At 43.6% G+C, this 23,725-nt stretch overlaps 1 protein-coding gene and 1 pseudogene across 2 annotated transcripts in view; one reads left to right on the plus strand and one right to left on the minus strand.

Moving 5' to 3' along the window:
• SPPL3 (signal peptide peptidase like 3) overlaps positions 1–23,725 on the plus strand; it is a 110,234-nt gene that overhangs the window by 8,346 nt on the left and 78,163 nt on the right. The window lies entirely within an intron of this gene.
• Positions 17,446–18,475, minus strand: LOC136393977 (large ribosomal subunit protein eL13-like; annotated as a pseudogene).

The raw sequence follows: 23,725 nt of genomic DNA on the forward strand, positions 1-23,725 counted from the left end.
CAGTGGTCTTCTTACAACCTCAGTCAAATCATGTCAGTCCTTTGCTTAAAACTCTTGAGTGGCCTTTGGCCACACTTAGAATAAAATCCAAACTCCTTAGTAAGGCTTTTTTTTCCATGTTCTGATCTGTGTGTCTGAGGGGATGATAGACAGTAAACAAACTAAAAGTTACACAGGAATAAAATTCTTTCTATTTTAGTACTTTCCCAGCACTGTAGATATATTTACTAACTAGATGAATGAGCATGCTTCCCCTGGGTCACCTATCTTAAGATCTAATATAAGGATTGCATTACATAGAGGTAATATATTGTGATAATGGACACTATCCTGTCAGGTATTCACAAATAGTACTAAACCTGAAGATAAAAATAATAAAGATCCCTAGAACTAATAGAAACCTTTTCTACTTTCAGATTATTGTTGTGTATCATTGCATCATGTCTATTGTAATCATATCTGATTGTGTGATCATTGCATCTGCGAAAGTTTTTTGAAAAAAACTAGTGGAAAATGTGTAATCTAGGATCTTAGACTTTAGATTTGCTCGTTGTTTTAAAAATATGTTTTACCTATAGTTAAAGTGCTATGATAATGTTTGGTGATGTGTGATTCAAACTAAAATTAGCTCAAGCTAAGAGCATGAATTTGTATTGAAATTATTTTCCTCAGTGTTTCTTTTAAAGCCTTTTTGGGGAAAAAAGCTGGGGTTTTGTAACCATATCAACCTGTAATTTATCAAGTAGTACTATGAATTAAAATGCCCAGTGTTCATGCGTTTTTTCAAAATAGATTTTTATGTGACTTTTTAAAAGATAAGCCATTGAATTGTGAGGTGTTATGTACTGTATAATTGCATTTTATTTCAACATTAATAACTTACTTAGTTTTCATTATCTGTTTCATCGTACCATCTTATGAAAAATCGGGATTCTCTAAGAACAGTATCTACCATATTTCCTCATGTATAAGATGCACCCTTTTTTGAAAAATTTGGGGTCTAAAAACTGGGTGCGTTTTTTACAGTGGTTGTAGATTGTTTTACTTGCATTTCTCGCTTTTTTGCACTTGTTTTTGCTCTTGTTTAAGATAGTGATTCATCATCAGACGCAGATGAGGACAAGCTAATTGAATGGAGTTTTGACAGTGGTGAGTTGTATGAATTTTATGATGAATAAAACTTGAGTTTATTAACTTTTTTTTAAAGAGAGATTCACTTTTATTTATTTATTTTTAAAATATTTTATTTATTGATTTTGAGAGAGAGAGGAGTGAGAAAGAGAGAGGGCGAGGGGGAGGAGCAGGAAGCATCAGCTCCCATATGTGCCTTGACCAGGCAAGCCCAGGGTTTTGAACCGGCGACCTCAGTGTTCCAGGTCAATGCTTTTTCCCACTGCGCCACCACAGGTCAGGCCTAGTTTAGTAACTTTATGTAATACTTTTTTTTCCCTTCAAATTTTGGGCCCCAAAATTAAGTGCGTCTTATACGTGGGGAAATACGGTATTTGTTGTCTACTTGTTAGATCCAGATAGGTTTTAGAGAGTTCTCATGATAGCTGTGATTTTTCTTGTTGGAGTTTAACCAACATTTAAACTTTGACATGTCCATTTTAGTGAACCTTTTCTTAACATGTTCAAATAATGCCATATAAAGAGAAATAGAAATAAGTTTGCTAATTGTCATTGAGTTATAGTATTGTCTGTGAAATGTCTTAAAGCCATCTGCTTTTAGTCACAAGTTTCATTGTTCATTGCTACATTCCCTAAAATGAAGAAATATTGTTAATTAAATAAAGGCTACTTTTGTTTCATAAGATACTCTTGTCTTGATCTTTTGAAGGCAGTTTCCCTCAAGATTTACTCAAACAAGGAAAGAGCAGTGGTGTATGTAATCCTAACCTTTTCCTGGTTTTCTTTGGAATGCACAGGAAGTTTTTCTACCCAAAGAGGCCTAAGGAGGGGCTGTTAGCAGTTCCTTATCTTACTCCACACCAAGACTGCCGAGCACACCCACTTCCCTTCCTCTGCAGGCTTCAGGCTTGGGCTTCACTTTTGACCTAACTAGGACATGTGTAGCAAAGTACCTGGTTGCCGTATATAGACATTTTGACCTAAAAACAGTGCTTACCGTTGTGGTATTGTTTCTTTGTCTTAATTTTTGCCAGATGTCTAGTTTTATCTCCTACATTTGACTAAATCTTTAAGACTTGCCTGATAGCCTTAACTTTTAATCCTCTTACTATATGTTTTGACTTTATTAAGGTGACCAATCGTCCTCCTTGAGCAGAGGTTCTCAACCTGTGGGTCGAGACCCCGGCGGGGGTCGAAGACCAAAACACAGGGTTCGTCTAAAGCAGACCAAGGAACCCTTTGCTCAAACCAGCGACCTTGGGTCTTAGCTGGTGAGCTTTGCTCAAACCAGGTGAGCCCGCGCTCAAGCTGGCGACCTTGGGTCTCAAACCTGGGTCCTCAGCATCACAGTCCGACGCTCTATCCACTGCGCCACCGCCTGGTCAGGCTTAAAAATATTTTAAATGTAACTTTTTCATAGGTGCTCTATCTAGTCTTATTACAGAAATGCCATGTGGTGCCAGAGCTGGGCTAGCAGGAGGTAGTTTTGAGATAAGGTTAATCAAGAGAGGGTGTATAAAGAGGGAGTAGAAGACCAGAAGTTGAGACTGGGGAAACTAACAATTGAGAAATGAGAAGAAGAATCAAAGGAGGTTCCACCAGAGGTAGGATAATTAGGAAAGTGATTCAAGAAAAGGCACAAGCCATGGCTAGTTCAGTGGTAGAGCGTTGGCCCGGTGTGTGGAAGTCTCGGGTTTGATTCCCAGCCAGGGCACACGGAGAAACACCCATCTGCTTCTCTACTCTTCCTCCTCTCCTTCCTCTCTCTCTCTTCCCCTCCCGCAGCCAAGGCTCCATTGGAGCAAAGTTGGCCCTGGCACTGAGGATGGCTCCATGGCCTCTGCCTCAGGCGCTAGCATGGCTCCTGTTGTAACAGAGCAACCAACACCCCTGATGGGCAGAGCATTGTCCCCTAGTGGGCATCCTGGGTGGATTCCTGTTGAGTGCAAGCAGGAGTCTGTCTCTCTGCCTCCCCACTTCTCACTTCAGAAAAAAAAAAGGCACAGAATTTTTAGGGACAGGAGTGTAAAAAGCTGCAGAGTTCAGAGAAAAGAAAAAACAGGCTATTGAATTTACAAAGGAAGTCATTATTGAAAGTGCACTAATAAAGATCAGACTTGTGAGGGTGAAAGCCAAAGTAGGGATGGGTAATGAATAAATAAAAGCATCCTTTGGGTACTGGCCATTTGTTTGAGAAGTAAGGTGAGAAAGACAGAAGGAAAGAGGATGCAACCATACAACAGGGTAGTATAGGTCCTTTGTTTTCTTTCTTTATTTTCTTTCCTCATGAAGGAGAGAATTGTGTATTTGAAACCAGAGAGAAGAAGAAAATCTTGGAAAGGGATTTTTTTTAACTGTAGTTTAATTTTAGAGATTTCTACATATGTATATATTCATTTTTTTTTTTTCTTTTTCATTTTTCTGAAGCTGGAAACAGGGAGTGACAGTCAGACAGACTCCCGCATGCGCCCGACCGGGATCCACCCGGCACGCCCACCAGGGGCGGTGCTCTGCCCCCCAGGGGGCGATGCTCTGCCCATCCTGGGCGTCGCCATATTGCGACCAGAGCCACTCTAGCGCCTGAGGCAGAGGCCACAGAGCCATGCCCAGCGCCCGGGCCATCTTTGCTCCAATGGAGCCTTGGCTGCGGGAGGGGAAGAGAGAGACAGAGAGGAAAGCGCGGCGGAGGGGTGGAGAAGCAAATGGGCGCTTCTCCTATGTGCCCTGGCCGGGAATCGAACCCGGGTCCTCCGCACGCTAGGCCGACGCTCTACCGCTGAGCCAACCGGCCAGGGCTATATATTCATTTTTAAAAGGTTTTATTTATTGAATTTTTACAGAAAGAGAGAGAGAGAAAGGGGGAAGGAGTGGGAAGCATCAACTCGTAGTAGTTGCTTCTCATATGTACTTTGACAAGGCAAGCCCAGGGTTTCAAATCATCAACCTCAGCATTCTAGGTTGATACTTGATCCGCTGCACCACCACCAGTCAGACATTTTTATTTGTTTGTTTATTCTTTTCCAAATGAGAGGAGGGGAGATAGGGAGACAGACTCCCACATGCTCCCCGACTAGGATCCATCCAGCAACCCCCGTCTGGGGCTGATGCTCTGCCTATCTGGGGCCATATTCATAACCAAGCTATTTTTAGCACCTGAGGCAGAGGCTTCATGAGCCATTCTAAGTGCCTGGGACCGAACCAATCGAGCCATGGTTGTGGGAGGGGAAGAGAGAGACAGAGAGAAAGGAAAGGAGGAACGGTGGAGAAGATGGTTGCTTCTCCTGTGTACTCTGACCGGGAATCGAACCTGGGACATCCACATGCCAGGCCAGCATTCTGCCACTGAGCCAACTGGTCAGGGCCTATTTATTTTTAAATCATGGATTTGTCATAAGTTGTAAAGAAAAAATGAAGAATGAATGCTTGATATGTACATTTGGTCTGTTTCCTTTGGTTTTTATATTGTCTCTAGTTTGGATTGTATTGCATTTGGATGGTAGGGTTTTTTAAAAAATTGCCTATAGTATAAAATCAAATCCCTAAGTCCGACTTTCAAAACAATAGGGGCTTTCTGACCAGGCGGTGGTGCACTGGATAGAGCAGGGGTCGGGAACCTATGGCTTGCGAGGCAGATGTGGCTCTTTTGATGGCTGCATCTGACTTGCAGACAAATCTTTAATAAAAAAAATAATAACGTTAAAAATATAAAACATTCTCTTGTATTACAATCCATTCATTTCCTACTGCTCATGTTCATGGTTGCGGTTGGCTGGAGCCAATCACAGCTGTCCTTGGGGACAACACCAAATTTTTATTGGATAATGTATAACATACACAGGTGGTTGTATGGTTCTCACGGAATTACATTTTAAAATATGTGGTGTTCATGGCTCTCAGCCATAAAGGTTCCCGACCCCTGATGTAGGTGATACTGAACATGACACTTCCAAGTATAGTGATTAAATCTCCTATGCAAATCACCTACAGTCTATCTTCCCTTTATGCCACAATTTAGGAGGCTGTATATGAAGATGGTGGCTTCGAATAATGGAAGGGGACACTGCTTAAAGGAAAATTGTAAAGAGAGTCCTCCAAACTGCATCAGGCTGTAATATGAACAATAAATAAACCCTTATTGTTTTAAACTGCAGTTTGGGGGTTGTAAGTTAATAAATACACTACTGCCTAGTCCAGGGGTTGGGAACCTTTTTGGCTGAGAGAGCCATGAACGCCACATATTTTAAAATGTAATTCCGTGAGAGTCATACAACTACCCGTGTACGTTATGTATTATCCAATAAAAATTTGGTGTTGTCCCGGAGAACATCTGTGATTGGCTCCAGCCACCCGCAACCATGAACATGAGCAGTAGGAAATGAATGGATTGTAATACATGAGAATGTTTTATATTTTTAACATTATTATTTTTTCCCCCCTTTTCTGTATTTTTCCGAAGTTAGAAACCGGGAGAGACAGTCAGACAGACTCCCGCATGTGCCTGACCGGGATCCACCCGGCACGCCCACCAGGGGGCGATGCTCTACTGAGACCAGAGGTCACTCTAGCGCCTGGGGCAGAGGCCAAGGAGCCATCCCCAGCAACCGGGCCATCTTTGCTCCAATGGATGCGGGAGGGGAAGAGAGAGACAGAGAGGAAGGAGAAGGGGAGGGGTGGAGAAGCAGATGGGAGCCTCTCCTGTGTGCCCTGGCCGGGAATCGAACCCGGGACTTCTGCACGCCAGGCCGACGCTCTACCACTGAGCCAACCGGCCAGGGCCGAGGGTATTTTTTTTATTAAAGATTTGTCAGCCCTGGCCGGTTGGCTCAGCGGTAGAGCGTCGGCCTAGCGTGCGGAGGACCCGGGTTCGATTCCCGGCCAGGGCACACAGGAGAAGCGCCCATTTGCTTCTCCACCCCTCCTCCGCGTTTTCCTCTCTGTCTCTCTCTTCCCCTCCCGCAGCCAAGGCTCCATTGGAGCAAAGATGGCCCGGGCGCTGGGGATGGCTCTGTGGCCTCTGCCTCAGGCGCTAGAGTGGCTCTGGTCGCAACATGGCGACGCCCAGGATGGGCAGAGCATCGCCCCCTGGTGGGCAGAGCTTCGCCCCTGGTGGGCGTGCCGGGTGGATCCCGGTCGGGCGCATGCGGGAGTCTGTCTGACTGTCTCTCCCTGTTTCCAGCTTCAGAAAAATGAAAAGAAAAAAAAAAAAAAGATTTGTCTGTGAGCCAGGTGCAGCCATCAAAAGAGCCACATCTGGCTTGTGAGCCATAGGTTCCCGACCTCTAGGATGATTATCTCCTTAAAAATATGCCAGGGCACATTGATATGCCAGTTGACCTGGGATGCTGAGGACCCAGGTTCGAAATCCCAAGGTTGCTGGTTTGAGCTGGAATCACAGACTTGAGCCTGGGATCACTGGCTCAGTTGGCAGCTCCTGGTCAAGGCACAGAAGAGAAAGCAACCAGTGAACAACTAAAGTGCCACAATGAGTTTATTGTTCTCATCTCTCCATCTTCCTGTCTGTCCCTTTCTCTCTCTCTCGCAAAAAACAATTGGGGCTTATAACCCTACTCCCCTAAATTTTTTTTTAAAATACTTGAAATTTCAGCCAAACTTGATTACTTAGTTTCCCTTCTCTCAAACTCTATCTTATTATTTTTTACAGAGAAAGAAAGGGAGAGAGCATAGAGAGACAGGAACATCTATCTGTTCCTTTATGTGCCCTGATCGGGGATTGAAAGGCAACCTCTTCTTCCAGATGATGCTCTAACCCAGTGGTCCCCAACCCCTGGGCTGTGGACCGGTACTGGTCCGTGGGCCATTTGGTGCTGGTCCGCAGAGAAAGAATAAATAACTTACATTATTTCCGTTTTATTTATATTTAAGTCTGAATGATGTTTTATTTCTTAAAAAAATGACCAGATTCCCTCTGTTACAGCCGTCTAAGACTCACTCTGATGCTTGTCTCGGTCACGAGATACATTTATCCGTCCCACCCTAAAGGCTGGTCCGTGAAAATATTTTCTGACTTTAAACCTGTCCGTGGCCCAAAAAAGGTTGGGGGACCACTGCTCTAACCAACCGAGCTATCCCACGAGGACACCTTTCTCCCAAACTCTAAATTTGTTAAGTCTTACCCATTTTTCAAGGTTTAGGTGAAATTCTGACGTTTTGTAACAGAATGGCCCAAGGGAAATAATTCTTCTGATGCTGATCCTGTCAGATAACAACACTTAAGATTTTCTGACTTTGTATTGAATATATCTATGTAGCTGTTTTCCAACCCTGACCTCTGTAAGGATAGGATCAAAGTAATTGATTTCATGTTGCAAGAACCTACACATAGTAGGCGCTCAGATTTTTTTAAAAAAGAATCAGTATTTTAGCCTGACCGGTGGTGGCGCAGTGGGTAGAGCATTGACCTGACCTGGGATGCTGAGGTCCCAGGTTTGAAACCCTGAGGTTGCTGGCTTCAGCGCAGGGTCATCAACATGATCCCATGGTTGCTGACATGAAGCCCAAGGTTGCTGGCTCGAGCCAAGGGTCACTGGCTCAGCTGGAGCCTCCAGTCAAGGCACATATGAGAAGCAATTAGTGAACAACCAAGGGACCACAACTATGAGTTGATGCTTCTCATCTCTCTCCCCCTTCCTGTCTCTCTCTCTCTTAAAAAAACCAGAAAACTATTTTAGAGGTGAAATTTGCCAGATGCTAGATTTTAGAATAGATTATCTCCTTAAAAATATGCCAGGGCACATAGAAGAGAGGAGAGAATACTTACCTAATATCTCCTTGTTCTTTTGAAGAAAATACAAAGCAAAATTATTACTGTTAAGTTGGGTCAAGTGTTATGGCCTGATTTGCCTAACAGCCTAATAGTTATATGGCATTTAGAGAAAGAAAGTGGCTTAGCCTGTAACTGAACAGCTAAGGGTAATGTTTACAGAAAACCCTAGGTCCTTTTAGGAGTCTTTTTGTTGTTGTTGTTGACGGACAGTGAAAGAGTCAGTGAGAGGGACAGATAGGCAGAAAGGGAAAGATGAGAATAATCAATTCTTTGTTTTGTCTCCTTAGTTCATTGATTGCTTTCTCATTTGTGCCTTGACTGGGGGGCTACAGCAGAGTGGGTGACCTTGGGCTTCAAGCCAGCGACTTCGTGTTCAAGCTGGTGAGCTAGCACTTAAGCCAGTGACCTCGGAGTTTCGAACCTGAGTCCTCTGTATCCCAGTCCAATGCTCTATTCACTGCGCCACCACCTGGTCAGGCTAGAGTGGTCTTCATTTATCTCCAGTCTCCAACTTGACCACAGTCTGACTGCTGACAACTTACTTATACTTTATCTTCTCAACAGACACTTATTAAATATGTGATGTACATTGTTTTTTAAGATTTTATTTTTATTTTAGAGAGAGTAAAGAGAGAGAGAAAGGGGAGAGGAGTAGGAAGCATCAGCTTGTAGTAGTTGCTTCTCGTATGTGCCTTGACCAGGCAAGTCCAGGGTGTCGAACTGGTGACCTCAGCATTCCAGGTCAATGCTTTATCCACTGTGCCACCTCAGGCTGGGACATACATTATTTTTTTTAAGTGGAGAAACTCTGCCCTTTTTTCTTTTTTTTCAATTAGCACAACAATTTTAGAGGGAAAATTTCAGTAACATGCTCAAATGAAAAAAAAAATTTTTTTTTTTGTATTTTTCTGAAGTTGGAAACGGGGAGGCAGTCAGACAGACTCCCGCATGCGCCCGACTGGGGTCCACCCGGTGCCCATCTGGGGCGTCACTCTGTTGCAACCAGAGCCATTCTAGTGCCTGAGGCAGAGGCCACAGAACCATCCTCAGCGCCCGGGCCATCTTTGCTCCAGTGGAGCCTTGGCTGCGGGAGGGGAATAGAGAGACAGAGAGGAAGGAGAGAGGGAGGGGTGGAGAAGCAGATGGGCGCTTCTCCTGTGTGCCCTGGCCGGGGATCGAACCTGGGACTCCGCATGCCAGGCTGACACTCTACCACTGAGCCAACTGGCCAGGGCCTCAAATGAAAATATTTTGAGGGACGCTTCCATTGTGGTATGAGCTGTAAGCCATATGAAGAGTAGCTTCTGAGCAATTAACTCTCTTTTGCTACTATTTTAGAAATATATATATATATTATATAAGTTTAAAAAATTTTTATTCATTTTTGAGAGAGAGAGAGAAGGGGGCAGGAGCAGATAGCATCAACCCCCATGTGTGCCTTGACCGGGCAAACCCAGGGTTTTGAACCGGTGACCTCAGCATTCCAGGTCGACACTTTATCCACTGCGTCACCACAGGTCAGGCTCAGAAATTTATATTCTTTATATTTAAACTTTTGTTTAAAAGCTAAAAAATTATTTTTAAAGACTGCTCTTTTAATTTTTTTTAAAGACTTTTAAAATAATATTCAGAAAGAGCAATTAAAAAATCTTTTTGGCCCTGGCTTATTGGCTCAGTGGTGGAGCTTCGTCAGCCTAGCCTGTGAAAGTCCCAGGTTCGATTTCTGGTCAAGGCACACCGGGGAAGCACCCATCTGCTTCTCCACCCTTACCCCCTCTCCTTCCTCTCTATCTCTCTCTTCCCCTCCTGCAGCCAAGGATCCATTAGAGCAAAGTTGGCCTGGGCGCTGAGGATGGATCTGTGGCCTCCACCTCAGGTGCTAGAATGGCTCCAGCTGCAATGGAGCAATGCCCCAGATGGGCAGAGCATTGCCCCCTGATGGACATGTCGGGTGGAACCCTGTTGGGCGCATGTGGGAGTCTGTCTGACTGCCTCCGCGCTTCTAACTTTGGAAAAATAAGAAAACAAAAACAAAACACCTTCTTGGCCTGATGTGTGCAATGTTTAAGATTTCATAGATACAGTAACACCTCAGTCTTAAATTGATACTTTTCCCTTTAAGCTTTAAGGTCAGAATTAAATAACTAGTCATCTAGAATAGGCATAAATCAGAAGATTGGGGGATTAAGAGTTTGTTTTTATTTTTAAAACTTGTTGAAAATAACCTATAGGTCTAAGGATGACTTATTAGACTGGTATTCATGGATAACAAATGTTCTAAGAGTCAGAAATAAAGGGTATTAACCAACTTAGAAAAAAGGAGTAACAAAGTAGGAGAGAAGTGTGAATAACAGATGTGATTGGACAGTAGAAGCAAAGGTGAAAGTTAGAGATAACAAGCATCCTTAAGCTTCAAGTAGTGAAACCATCTGGAAAATAGTGTCAGCTACTAGAGAATAGGAAACAAATCCAGAATCATCATATAGTACAGGTATAAATGGCTCTATACAGCTCTGGAAATCCAGCTTTGTGCTTCAGTTTAGACTTACCAAGTTGATAATGAATCAGCATTTGATCTTAGCCTAGTTTTAGTGCACTTAGTTTGGCATCACAGCTAGAGACCTTGGAGACATTCTTTTTTTTTTTTTGTATTTTTCTGAAGCTGGAAACGGGGAGAAACAGTCAGACAGACTCCCGCATGCACCCGACCAGGATCCACCCGGCACGCCCACCAGGGGCGATGCTCCGCCCACCAGGGGGCAATGCTCTACCCCTCTGGGGCGTCGCTCCGCTGCGACCAGAGCCACTCTAGCGCCTGGGGCAGAGGCCAAGGAGCCATCCCCAGCGCCCGGGCCATCCTTGCTCCAATGGAGCCCCGGCTGCGGGAGGGGAAGAGAGAGACAGAGAGGAAGGAGAGAGGGAGGGGTGGAGAAGCAAATGGATGCCTCCCCTGTGTGCCCTGGCCAGGAATCGAACCCGGGTCCCCCGCACGCCAGGCCGATGCTCCACCGCTGAGCCAACCCGCCAGGGCCAAGATAGTCTTGATTCTCATCAAACAAGTCTGTAAATCTTGTTGAATCTATATCTTTTCATTCCCCTCTTTTTTCTTGTATGACTCTGTGTTATCTAGTATAGTGCACTTGCCTCTTTCAATTGTTTGTTTCCTTATTCATCTCCTTGTAAAGTTTTGAGGGCATGGATTATATTTTGTTCATGTCTCTATCCTTAGTGGTTTGGCACTTAGTTTATTAAAAATGGTTGTTATTCATACTGATACTTTTTTATTTACTTGGTAAGAGGAGGGGAGATACGTGAGGCAGACTCCTGCATGCAGTCTGACTGGGATCCACCTGACAACCCCATTTGGGGCCAGTGCTCAAATGCTGACATATTTTTAGGGCCAGAGGCTGACACACTTGAACCAGTTGAGCTACTGACTGTGGGAAGGGAAGAGGGAGAGAAGGAGGAGGGGGGAGAAGCAGATGGTTGCTTCTCCTGTGTGCCCTGACCAGGAATCAAACCCATGACATCCATACGCCCAGCCTATCTCCTGAGCCACACTGGCCAGGGCCTGATTTTTAAAATAACCATAAAAAAAAGTAAAATAAAAAAAGTAAGATGAAAGAGTATGTGATATCTTAAATTATGTGGTATCTTAAATTGCTATCAACCCTTAGTGTAAAAGCACACAGGAGAAGCAACCAACCGCTTTTGATACTTGAAGGGACAAGTATGTATCAAATATCATTTGAGATATATAGATTACTCTTATGCTGAGTAAATGAAACTTGTTATTATTCAGTGTATTAAGTTGGACCTACCTTGATGATCATTGTTTAATTTATGAAACCTCTTTAAAAAAGTACATTGGGAGAATTGGTTATTGTGTGGGATACTATTGTCACAATAATACTGCATAACAAATTAATCCCCAAACCGAGTGACTTCATAGCAATTAAATATTCTGTAGGTTGGCTGGGGCAACTTTGCTTCTTTCTTTAGATCTATAAATCAGCTGGGTGGTGGGGCCCAGGCTGAATGGGCAGTGGCTACGCAGGGTCAGCCTCCTCATGGCAGTGGCAGGGGCGCACAGGAGAGCAAGTGGAAACCTGTAAGACTTCTTGGGTTCAGGCTCAGAACTGGCACACTACCATTGCTGCTTCTTTTTGGGGGGCAAAGCAAGTCATGGTGGAAACCAAAGAAAACCACAAAATTAAACCTTGCCCCTTTAGTGGGAAGAGCTGCAAGATCACATGGCTAAGAAGTAGATTCAGGGAGGGGTGAGGAATATTGATTGACCAGTAATGCATTCTACCACAGTTGAAGTTTCCTCAGTTGCTTTTTCAGTTTGTTCTAAAGTGAAGTACGGTATTTTTCTTTTCCTTTTTTTTTTTAAGATTTCATTTATTGGGCCCTGGCTGGTTGGCTCAGTGGTAGAGCGTCGGCCTGGTGTGTGGGAGTCCCGGGTTCGATTCCCGGCCAGGGCACACAGGAGAAGCGCCCATCTGCTTCATCACCCCTCCCCCTCTCCTTCCTCTCTGTCTCTCTCTTCCCCTCCTGCAGCCAAGGCTCCACTGGAGCCAAGTTTGCCCAGGCGCTGAGGATGGCTCTGTGGCCTCTGCCTCAGGCACTAGTAATGGCTCTGATTGCGGCAGAGCGACGCCCCCTGGTGGGCATGCCGGATGGATCCCAGTCGGGCGCATGTGGGAGTCTTGTCTGACTGCCTCCCCGTTTCCAGCTTCGGAAAAATACAAAAAAAAAAAAAAGATTTCATTTATTGATTTTAGAGAGAGAAAAAATGGGGGGGGGGGAGGACTGGAATCATCACCTTGCTTCCTGTATTTGCCTTGACCTGGCAAGCCAGGGTCTTGAACTGGCGACTTCAGCATTCCAGGTCAATGCAAAGTATTTTGTATACTCAGATTTCTTTATTTTTTATTTTTTAGTGAGAGGAGGGGAGGCAGACAACTCCTGCATGCGCCCTACCAGGATCCACCTGGCAAACCCACTAGGGGGCACTGCTCTGCCCACCTGAGGCCATTGTTTCATTGTAACCAGAGCCAATTTTTTGCGCTTGAGGTGGAGGCCATGGAGCCAGCTTCAGCACACAAGGCTAACTTTCTCGAGCCAATCAAGCCATTGCTGCGGGAGAGGGAGAGAGAGAGAGAGAGAGAGAGAAGGAGAGGCGGAGAAGCAGGCTTCTCCTGTGTGCCCTGACTGGGAATTGAACCTGGGACGTCCACACACCGAGCCATCTGGTCAGGGCCTCAGATTTTACACAGACCTCCTTTTATAGCATTCTGTCTTTCATTCTATTTATTTATTTTATTTATTTATTTAGTGAGAGGAGAGAAAAGGAGAGGAGAGGAGGGCAGAGAGACAGATTCCCACATGTGCCCTGACTGGGATCGACCCAGCAAGCCCAGTAGGGGTGGTGCTCCATTGCTCAGCAACTGAGCTCTTCTTAGCACCTTAACCCTTTGAGTAATGAGGTTTTTTTATGCTCGCTGACCCTTGGGAGTTTTTCCAAAAATGAAATTAGTTCCAGTTACAGTTTTATTAACTTAAAATCGTGTTTGTTTGATAACCAGTTTATGGAAACAAGAACAACATACATTTGCCTTTTTTTAATGTTGCCTTACACATTTTTAAAATAAAAATTTTTGTACGATCATACTCTGGATGGTCAGGAGGCACAAGGATGTACATGAATGTTCATACTACTCAAAGGGTTAAGTGGAAGCCATGGAGTCATCCTCAGCACTTGGGGCCTAACTTGCTCCAATGTAGCCATGGCTGCAGGAGGGAAAGGGAGGGGGGGGGGGGAGAAAGAGAAGCAAGAGAGGGAGGAGTGGAGAAAGAGATGGGCGCTTTTCCTCTGTGCCCTAACGGAAATCGAACCCAGGACATCCACATGTCAGGCCAATGCTCTACCCCTGAGCCAACCAGCCAGGGCTGATGTTTTATATTTTTAAATAGCTTTTTTTTTTTTTTTTTTTTTTTATTTATTTTCATTTTTTTTTTTTTTCTGAAGCTGGAAACAGGGAGAGACAGTCAGACAGACTCCCGCATGCGCCCGACTGGGATCCACCCGGCACGCCCACCATGGGGCGACGCTCTGCCCACCGGGGGGCGATGCTCTGCCCATCCTGGGCGTCGCCATGTTGCGACCAGAGCCACTCTAGCGCCTGAGGCAGAGGCCACAGAGCCATCCCCAGCGCCCGGGCCATGTTTGCTCCAATGGAGCCTTGGCTGCGGGAGGGGAAGAGAGAGACAGAGAGGAAAGCGCGGCGGAGGGGTGGAGAAGCAAATGGACGCTTCTCCTGTGTGCCCTGGCCGGGAATCGAACCCGGGTCCTCCGCACGCTAGGCCGACGCTCTACCGCTGAGCCAACCGGCCAGGGCCTTAAATAGCTTTTTTGAGATACCATTCATATACTTAGACGATTTACTCATTTAAAGTGTACTATCTAGTGGTTCTTAGCACATTCACAGAGTGTAGTGCAACCAGCACTACAATCAATTTTAGAATGTTCTTTCATTCCAAAAGAAGTTCTGTGTTCATTAGCAATTACTCCCTTTCCCCCTTTTCTCCAGCCCTTGGCAGCTACTATTGTACTTTTGATTTCTTTGCCTATTTCATATAATGGGATAAAATATGTGATCTTTTGACTTCTTTCACTTAGGTTAATGTCTTTAAGTTTCATCCATATTGTAGCATGTATTAGTGCCTCATTCCTTTTTATTGCTGAATAATACTCTACTGATGGATAGAACACATTCTATTTTTTCTGTTCACCAAACATTGCTGGATGTTTGGGTTTTAATTTTGGACTGTTATGACCAGTGCTGTTGTGAACATACATGTACAGGTTTTTGTGTAGATGTGTTTTTTCCTTTCTCTTGCAGTGGAATTGCTGACTCACAGGATTTCTCTGCTTAACATTTTGAAGAACTGCCAAACTTTTCCAAAACAGCTTTACCATTTTATGTTCCACCAGCAATGTATGAGGTCCCTAATTTCTCCGCATCCTCACCAACTCTTGTCATTGTCCATCATTTTATTAAAGCCATCCTTGTGTGTGTGATGTGTTTATTTGCTAATGCTTATATTCAAGAGTTTGTAGAGCAAAAAAGCATTGGTTTAAAGTGGTAGACCGGTTTATTCTTAACAGTGTAGTACCAAAGTTGAACCTCAGTTTTAGTGACCTAACAATGTAGTATTGAGGGGAAAAAATAATCTTTTGGCTCACAGATTTTACATGCTAGACTCATTAGGAGGAAATTAGCCTCCAAGTTCCTCTCCTTTGGTTAAGTGAGTGACCGAATTACTCTGGTAGCCTGCTTCCTGGTCATAGTTCCAGGACGCTGACTGATTTAATGACTGAGGTTTTTGTTTGTTTTTAATGGGGTTGGGGGCAGGGGAGGAAGTCTTCCATATCTCTCCTTTGCCAAGAAGGTAATCACTAGAGGAATTAGTTGTAAAATATGACCTTTTCTGGGCAGCATTGTCTAACAGAAATATAATATAAGGAACATATGCTAATAATTTAAAGTTTTCTGGTAGCCACATTAAAAAGTAAAAATAAACAGGTGAAATTAATTTTAATATATGGTTTATTTAGCCCAGCATATAAAAAATACCATGTCATTGAGTGCATTAATCAATACAAAAATTAACACAATATTTTTTTAGTACAAAATCTCAGTTTAGACAAGTCACATTTGAGGAGCTCAGTAGCTACAAGTGACTAGCAGCCATCATGTTGAATAACAAACACAGTTCTGGAGGTCAAAGAGCTTCTGCTCATGTATGTATGATTTGTGTATCTTCAGGAAAAACAGATGCTTGCTCAGCCTGTATTCTTTAATTTTATGTTATTACTGCCCCCCCTTCTTTTAATGTAGATGAGGGTTTTTAGAGGGTACAGAGAAGAAAGCGCCTTTCAGCTCAGGTTTTTGGTTGAGTAGAGCTTAGTTAACAGGAGAAAGAAAAAAATTGGTCTCCCTCATTAAGGATGTACTTACGTTCTATAATTCTTTGCAAATGAAAGAAAATTGTAGGAACTGCTGTTGTTTGGTCCTTATTCTAATTGTTCTAGATGTTCAGGGTCTGTTTTGGCCTATACTTTATCGCAGGGATCCCCAAGCTACGGCCGCGGGCCACATGCGGTCCCCTGAGGCCATTTATCCGGCCCTCGCTGCACTTCCGGAAGGGGCACCCTTTTTTTTTTTTTTTTTTTTTTTTTCCTTTTCTGCATTTTTCTGAAGCTGGAAACGGGGAGGCAGTGAGACAGACTCCCACATGTGCCCTACCCGGATCCACCCGGCACGCCCACCAGGGGGCGATGCTCTGCCCATCTGGGGCGTCACTCTGTCGCGACTAGAGCCATTCTAGCGCCTGAGGTGGAGGCCATGGAGCCATCCTCAGCGCCCGGGCCATCTTTTGCTCCAATGGAGTCTTGGCTGCAGGAAGGGAAGAGAGAGAGAGAGAGAGAGGAAGGAGAGGGGGAGGGGTGGAGAAGCAGATGGGCGCTTCTCCTGTGTGCCCTGGCCGGGAATTGAACCGGGGACTTCCACAAACCAGGCCGACGCTCTACCACTGAGCCAACCGGCCAGGGCCAAGGGGCACCTCTTTCATTGGTGGTCAGTGAGAGGAGCATAGTTCCCATTGAAATACTGGTCAGTTTGTTTATTTAAATTTACTTGTTCTTTATTTTAAATATTGTATTTTTTCCCGTTTTGTTTTTTACTTTAAAATAAGATATATACAGTGTGCATAGGGATTTGTTCATAGTTTTTTTTTTAATAGTCCGGCCCTCCAACGGTCTGAGGGACAGTGAACTGGCCCCCTGTGTAAAAAGTTTGGGGACCCCACTTTATCGGTTATATGCTGCTTGCACTGTTTAACCACATAGCTTACTTTGTTAGACAGATAAGGTTGTAGATTTGATCTTGCTAATTAATGAATGACTTTATGCCTGTTGGCCTCTCAGGATAGTAACTAAAGCAGAATAAACAGGATCCTTTCTCTTCCAGGAGTTTACAGTGTTGTTAGAGACTGCTAGCATTTATTGTGTCAGGTGCCAGCAAATGTAATTAAGACAACTTTAAAAGAAAGGAGATTTCAGGGGGGCCATTCTATAGAATCTTTCCCAGTCAATCATTTGAGTACCTTTACTCATTGCTTACATTTTTTTTGGTCATATTTTGGAACACTTGATTAACATTAAATTTTTTTCCTGAGTGAGAGGAAGGGAGAGAGAAGGTGAGAAGCATCAACTCGTAGTTGCTTTCACTTTAGTTGCACATTGATTGGTTTTTGTATGTGCCTTGACCAGACAAGCTCAGGATTTTGAACCAGTGACCTCAGCATTCCAGGTCAATGCTTTATCCACTGCACTTACGTTGTTAACTTGGATGAAGTCCCAATTTATTTTTTTGTTCTTTTCTGTGCTTTTGGTGTCATATCCAAGAAACCATTGTCAAATTGAGTGTCAAGCTTTCCCCCTATATTTTCTTCTAATAGCCTCATAGTGTTGTTTTTTCTTTTAAATCACAAGTTGCCAACAGCAGTTTATTTTTTTCAACATCCTATTTTGCAGCTTCCTTGGCCCTTTTTGCCCAGATGCCAACTAGCTGGACATTGGTGTGGGCCCTGGGAAGACTGGCAAACACCTTAAAGTTCTCTTCCTCTGTGATGACCCTAGCTTTCTCCTTGTAGACCAAGGGTCTCAAACTCGTGGCCCGCGGGCTGCATGCGGCCCACCGAACAATTTTGTGCGGCCCGCAGACTAATCCACGAAGTTCAAAATATTTTGGATAAAATTAAGTAAGCCTAGGGGCCTACTTGTATTTTTCATTTCTCTAGCATCCTAGCTAGATATTAGCTTAGTTAACAGCAGTTGTGATGCGAACTACAGTTTCTGGTCATTTTGTGACACTGAGTAAACTGCATGTACGATTGTGCTGATTTTTTTTTGTTTTCAACTGCAGTGAGAAAAGTGTTGCGTAACAGTTGCCTTTTGTAGACCTAGTGCGGCCCGCCGAACGGCTGTGATCTTGCTCTGTGGCCCACATGCTGAGTTGAGTTTGAGACCCCTGTTGTAGACATTCTGTAGGGGCATGACTGGTTCTTTCAGTTGGTTCAGCAGAGCTGTCTCCCGTCTTGGGGGCCAAGGGCCTACTGGGGAAGAGGATGAGTTGGGAGTGGTATTCCTTCAGCTGCTGCACATTGGCCTGTAGGGACTAAGTGGACTTGTTCTGTCTCCTTGGATCCACTGAGAGGCCAGTGGTCCCAACCACCTTCTTCTGGTGGATGCCAGCCACCCTTAACTCCTCCAAGCTGAAACCTCTGCTTGTTCACACTAGTGTGGTACGTACCTCCCCATGGGGGCATTTCACTATGGACCTGATGGGTACGGAGCAGGGCACACTTTGGCTTGCCAGGTCTTGCTTCTGTGGATCTTTCTTGCTTGTTGGTTAAATCATGTGGCAACATACTGCTCCATTTCTTGTGGAACTGGGGCTTCAGGATCATGCCATTTTGGCTAGGCACCATGGCTGCTGCCTACCACCTTCCCCAAAGGAAAACTGCCACTGGAAAGCAGCTTTATAGTTTTAACTCAGGTTTATGACTTGAATTTTTTAAGCAAGAGAGAGAGAGTGTGGGGTTGATGGAAAGGAAGGGAGAGAGATGAGAAGCACTTTAGTTTTTCATTGATTGCTTTCTCATATGTGCCTTGACTGGGGGGCTCCAGCTGAGTCAGCGACCTTGGCTCAAATCAGAGACCGTGTCTATGATCCCACGTTCAAGCCAGCGACCCCGTGCTCAGGCTGGTGAGTTTGCACTCAAACTGGATGAGCCCACGCTCAAGGAAGTGACCTTGGGGTTTTGAAACTGGATTTTCAGTGTCCCACGTTGACCCTATTCTTTGTGTCACCGCCTGGTCAGGCGACTTGAATCTATTTTGAATCTATTTTTGTATATGGTGTCAACTTCATTCTTTTGTGTAATTCCTTCTTAATAGAATGATAGTGTACCATACACATTATGATCCTGTATCTTGCTTTTTTCACCTAATAATGTAGGGGAGCTTTTGAGTATGGCTACTTTAACAGTTAAAAGAGAATCAAATAAGAATATTAATCTCAGTAATGAAAACTGAAAAAAAAGGAAGGGAAAAGGAAAATGGAGTGTATGGGAATAAGTATCATCAACTTTTGCTGTCAGGACAAATGGTAATTTTGTTTAAAGTTTATTGGGCATGTGGTTAAAACTTGGTGTTTATAATTCTTTAATTGATCCTCTAAAGTGTGGGTAATAATACTTCCTCCATATTACAGTTGAAAAATGATTACTCATCCAAGATTTTATAGTTAATGAGAGGCAGAGCTAGAATTTGAACACAGGTATTTTTGACTCCAAAGCTAGGGTTCTTTGCTATTAATGGCTCTCTGAGAATAAAGGTAACCTTTAATCAAGTAAACTTAAGAAAGGCTGCATATTAAATTCCTCTCTTGGAAATTCATAGCCTGAATTAGCATATTATGAGCTCTGAGAAGTTCAGTAAAAAAAGAAACTTGTTTAATTTTCTTTAAATGTTAAGACACTCACTTGCTCAAGGGAAGAGTTTGCTTGCCATCTTAAGGGTACCTGGAACAGTTCTCTCTTAACACTATTTTGGGAAGTGCCACTCAAGGTTGTTTGTACTGTCCAGAAACTCTTACTCTTTTTTTTTTTTTTTTTACTTTTTTTTTTTTTTAGAGAGAGAGAGAGACAGAGAGAGAGAGGAGAGAGAGACAGGGGGGAGGAGCTGGAAGCATCAACTCCCATATGTGCCTTGACCAGGCAAGCCCAGGGTTTCGAACCAGTGACCTCAGCATTTCCAGGTCGATGCTTTATCCACTGCGCCACCACAGGTCAGGCCTGTCCAGAAACTCTTACAATAAGGCTGTCCTTCATAAATTATTAGAATTGTAAATGTGGATTAAACTGTTTTTGTGCTTTCCATCACCTGAGTATCATTTTTACTGTTATTGCTCATCATGGTGGCAGAAAAAGGATGTGATCATTGATAGTCTCCTTCCTAGTCATTCTTGCATTTCTGGGGTCTTGTGATCATTCCATTCAACTCTCAGAAACAGTGGCTGGAAGGAATACTGATTTTCCTCTCCTCTTTCCCAGATATTTAAGGTAGGGTCAGACAAGGCTCTGCATGCTTCTTCCTTCTTCCTTACCCTTGCCAGAGGGTCATCACCAGTTCTATGCATATACTGAAAGTTCTGATGTGATACTAGGTCCAGATAAGGAACATGAATATCATCAGTGTAAGAATGTTCTTATTACTGCACTGCTTCTCTCAATTGAGCAGGTTTTGATTATACCAAAAACAAACTACTCTGCTTTGGAAACACTTGACAATGGCTACAATATTTAAAAGGAATAGGGAACACAGGAAGTTGAGCTTTTCATTGTTCATAACCTTTGCAGAGGGCTCATTCAGGCTGACTAAATTTTAGGGTTACTCAATTAACAGCCCCCTCCCCCTTTTTAGTGAGTGAGACAGACAGGGACAGACAGGAAGGGAGAGAGATGAGAAGCATCAACTCCTCGTTGTGGCACTTTAGTTGTTCATTGATTGCTTTCTCATATGTGCCTTGACCGAGAGGCTACAGCTGAGCCAGTGACCCCTTGCTCAAGCCAGCGACCATTGGGTCACGTCTTATGATTCCACGCTCAAGCTGGTGACCCTGCACTCAAGCCAGCGACCTCAGGGTTTTGAACCTGGGTCATTCTGTGTCTCAGGCCGACACTCTGTCCACTCTGACACCACCTGGTCAGGCAATTAACAGCCATTTTTAAGTCTTTTAGAAAATCTTTTTAGTAATAATTGGATGCTTTTGTGCCTTAATAAGATATACTGAATGCAATTTAATGTTTATTTGACTGTTAAGGCTGTGGTAGCACCCCAGACGCTTGCCAGATCAGTTACTCTTTTCCTGTTTCATAGATATAGATGCTGTAAGATAGAGCACATCACCCCTGATTTTTCGTTAACTGTGCTGTCTGCTTGCATACTTCTCTATTTTATGTCAGCAGGACTAGATTCACTTATCTGTTAAGGGTGTAATTTGATAGACTCTTCCAAAACTTACTAGTTTCTTCAGTAGTCTAAAGCTTAGGGGTGGATGGGCCATGTTTACAAAAATATTATTATTCTCCTACTGAATGTTGAGAATTATTCTGGCACTTGATGGTGAATTCTTGGGCTTTTCCACACCTTAGTTTCCTCTTCCTCCCTCACAGGAGGCTGTTACAAGTATTATCACATTAAAATTCTTTTTTTTAAATTTATTGATCATAAGAAGGGAGAGAGCGGGAGATAAGGACATTGCTCTGTTCCTGTATGTGCCCTGATGAGGGATCGAGTTTTGTCACATGTAATCCTGGCAGAGCTGTCGGTGAAGGCTAAATTGCTAACTTGCACAAACCACAAAGAACTCCATTTGAGTAGCTCAGTTTTCTTCTGTTTGAGGGAGAATCGAATTGTCCCTGTTTTTATTTTTGCTGGTGGTAGTGGTAGAGGGGTTTTTGTTGTTGTTTCAGATACAATTTATCTCCTCACCAGCTTTCATCATGTACCCTGTAGCTTTTCTGAATCACCATGAAAAGGTGAATTTTATCATAAAACAGTGGTTTTTAAAGTGTGGTCCCTGTACTATCAGCATCTGAACCACTTAGGAATTTTTTAGGGAATAAAATTCTTGGCTCTTCCCCAGATCTTCTGAACCAGAAACTCTGGGTGAAGCTCATCTATCTGTATTTTCACAAATCTTCCAGGTGATTCTGATGCACTTTTTAAAATTTTTATTTATTGATTTTTACAGAGAGGGGAGAGAGAGGTGGGGGGGGGGGATGAGAAGTACCAACGCTTAGTTGCTTTATTTTAGTTGTTTATTGATTAACTTGTCGTATGTGCCTTTATTTGGGAAAGCCCAGGATTTTGAACCAGCGACCTCAGTGTTCCAGGCAGACACTCCATCCACTGCACCACCACAGGCTAGGCTGTACACCCTTGACTTTTAAAATAACTGATCTAGATCCATGAATTTGCAACATTTGGGACAAACTCTGAAACTTTCTCTCCGTGTGTTTTGGTTTGTATCATCTTTCCTTTATTAGTTTTAAAACAATACCAAAAGAATCATGAAATAAAACAATTTACATTACAGGTTTTTACTTTGGTACTATTGTGTATATTTTTAATGTTAGTGAAAATAATTTTTTTTATTCATTTTAGAGAGGAGAGGGAGAGGCAGAGAGAGAGAAAGGGGAGGGGGAGGAGCTGGAAGCATCAACTCCCATATGTGCCTTGACCAGGCAAGCCCGGGGTTTTGAACTGGCGACCTCAGCATTTCAGGTTGACGCTTTATCCACTGCGCCACCACAGGTCAGGCAAAAATTAATTTTCTTTTTTTTCATTTTTCCAAAGCTGAAAACGGTGAGGCAGTCAGACAGACTCCCGCATGCGCCCTACCGGGATCCACTGGCATGCCCACCAGGGGGTGATGCTCTGCCCCTCTGGGGCGTCACTCTGTTGCATCCAGAGCCATTCTAGCGCCTGAGGCAGAGGCCACAGAGCCATCCTCAGCGCCCGGGCCATCTTTGCTCTAGTGGAGCCTCGGCTGCAGGAGGGGAAGAGAGAGACAGAGAGGAAGGAGGGGGGAGGGGTGGAGAAGCAGATGGGCGCTTCTCCTGTGTGCCCTGGCCGGGAATAGAACCCGGGGCTCCTGCACGCCAGGCCGACACTCTACTGCTGAGCCAACTGGCCAGGGCCCGAAAATAATTTTTTTAATGTTTGATGTCAGGTGTTTGTCCTTGTGACATTTTAAGGAGTTAACACAGTTCTTTGCTTTTAAATATATTTCTGGAGATTTAGAAAGGGGAGATGTAGAAATTAAAATCCTGACTACCATATTTTTCGCTCCATAAGACACACCTGACCATAAGACACACCTAGGGTTTTAAGGAGGAAAATAAGAAAAAAAATATTCTGAACCAAATAGTATGTTAAGATATTTAATAAAATACCGTATTTTTCGCTCCACAAGATGCACAGGCATTTCTCCCTCCACTTTTTTTTTTGGGGGGGTGCGTTTTATGGAGCAAAAAATACGGTATATACAGGTGCTTTCCCTCATCTGTTTAGGAGAAAACTGGATGAGCAGATGCAGAGGTGATAAAGAATATATCTTTAATAGAAAATGTCAAATTGGCATGGAAAATATGTGTGATAACGAACTTGAAGTTCCCTATATGGTTTGTCTTAGCTTGTTATCTGGAGTTATGCACTTTGCATTTCGGGCACCATAGGCCCACACCTCCAAACAGTTGGCCCAGGCACTGTTGGGTGCCCCAGCAGACTCACGTGAGCATCACAGGATATTTTTAATTTTCCAGGGAAACACAGTGACATATGTCAGACATCATACAAATTGCTAGCTTAAGGTAGCTCTCAATTCAGCATTAAATCACATTTCTTTTGATATGCCATATTTTTGCAGAGCTGGGATTTTGGCTGTTGTTATCAATAAAGCAAGTGCTGTATGAAAAACAGTGTGAAACAGGGAGTAAGGGTTGCAGTGTCCAATTTGATTCTAAGAATCAGAAATAGAAGTGAAATAATCAAAAGGTGCTAAATTGTTTGGACATAAACACATAAGTGTGGACCTCAAAGAACAGTAATATTTTTTTAGCTTAGAATATGCAATAGCCTAACCTGTGGTGGCGCAGTGGATCAAGCGTCGA

The sequence above is a fragment of the Saccopteryx leptura genome, chromosome 2 (genome assembly GCF_036850995.1).
Source record: "Saccopteryx leptura isolate mSacLep1 chromosome 2, mSacLep1_pri_phased_curated, whole genome shotgun sequence".
Classification (NCBI taxonomy): Eukaryota; Metazoa; Chordata; class Mammalia; order Chiroptera; family Emballonuridae; genus Saccopteryx; species Saccopteryx leptura.